Raw genomic sequence first — 1,510 nt, 5'->3', positions numbered from 1 at the left:
CTCTCTCTCTCTCTCTCTCTCTCTTTCTTTCTCTCATAAGTGTACAAAACAGTAGTATGTGCGGAGCTGTGGTTTGGGCAATCCTCCACCAACGTATTTTTGAACATAGTTTACTTAAAGCCTTTGCACTTCTCTCAAACCTTTTGACTTATTGTCAGGAATAAACCAGAAGTCAGAGACCCCATCACCTAGATAACCTCACTGCTCCAATTGTGGAGCATAAAATCATACTGCACGAAAACCAAAAAGGAAACATGACATAGATTTATAGAAATATTAAAGGAGCTAGAAAAAGCAGGATAAACCAAAGAAACCTTTCAAGTACCTCTTGGAGTAAAGACTTAAAACTTTTTTTAAAATTTCAGGAGGGTGGGGGGGGGAGTGGGGGGTAACAGATGCGTCGCATTGAAGCTCTTGCGTAACCCGTGAAGATTTAAGTCACCTATTATAACAGATGGGTTTGTATCTTACTACATTTCGTCAGCAAACAGTTAAAATATCCTACGCCTTAACATTCTTTTTTCAGGAAATATTTTGTTACTGTTTCATTCCTTTTTAACAATTATTCCTACTTCATATGCCTTTTCTCGCTTTTAAAAAAAATTAACATTCAGATTCTCAATTTTGATCAAATATTTCTCGAGCAAAAATGCAATCGATACCACAGAATTGCCATAAAGAAAGAAAATCAAATCAAAACTTTGGGCTTAGGACATTTTAACAGCTGCTTGACGTTTTGCTCATATCCCAACAGGGCCTCTGAGCACACATAACGTGCAATTCCTTCCGTCTACGCTTGTCTGTATGTCTGTGACTTCTGACACGTATCAAACTACTTTAGCGCTGTCGATTACTTACAAAACATTTGTCTGTCAAGGTCAAGGGATTTCAAGAATGTCATAAATCATAATTCAGAGCAGTGACTAACGTGTAAAAAAAGGAACGATCCACTTATCATCCTCCACGCGCGCTTCTACACGCACTTGTTTTGGCCCCTGTTCAGGTATTCTGAGAAAATTCTCAAACCAATTGCGTCGTTCGTGGATTTATCTTTCAGTCAAGTTTTATTTACTTTTTACTTCTGTGCTGTAGATATTTCTATGATTATTTTGTCACGTAGCCAATCTGTAGCCCCGTTACGATACAGGATATAACAGTGACTGCTTTATTGATTCAAGAACAAGAGCAGACAGTATTGTAGGAGTACAATGCAACATTTACCAACGAAACCAGCGGTCAGAGAGTAGAACATGTATAGAATGAAGTATTGCGTGACGAGAAAAGGGAACCGTCTTTTAGGGAGACGAAGGGTATGATGATGTACGTTTCTGATAAAGCAAAAGAAAAAGTGCATGACAAAGCAGAGAATCAATATAAGAAATATCGTGTTGTGGAAGGTGACAGTATGTATATATTATTCAATACTCCACGAAAGTGGGCTCAAGGGGTGATCAATGATCGCCGAAATCTCTCTCTCTCTCTCTCTCTCTCTCTCTCTCTCTCTCTCTCT

At 38.5% G+C, this 1,510-nt stretch overlaps 1 protein-coding gene across 1 annotated transcript in view; it reads right to left on the bottom strand.

Moving 5' to 3' along the window:
- LOC101853014 (serine/arginine repetitive matrix protein 2) overlaps positions 1-1,510 on the bottom strand; it is a gene marked incomplete at its 5' end in the record, with an annotated part of 158,514 nt that overhangs the window by 37,701 nt on the left and 119,303 nt on the right.

The sequence above is a fragment of the Aplysia californica genome, unplaced genomic scaffold (genome assembly GCF_000002075.1).
Source record: "Aplysia californica isolate F4 #8 unplaced genomic scaffold, AplCal3.0 scaffold00335, whole genome shotgun sequence".
Taxonomy (NCBI): Eukaryota; Metazoa; Mollusca; class Gastropoda; order Aplysiida; family Aplysiidae; genus Aplysia; species Aplysia californica.
The sequence above is the reverse complement of the archived record's forward strand: the minus strand, read 5'-3'. Positions and strand labels throughout refer to the sequence as shown.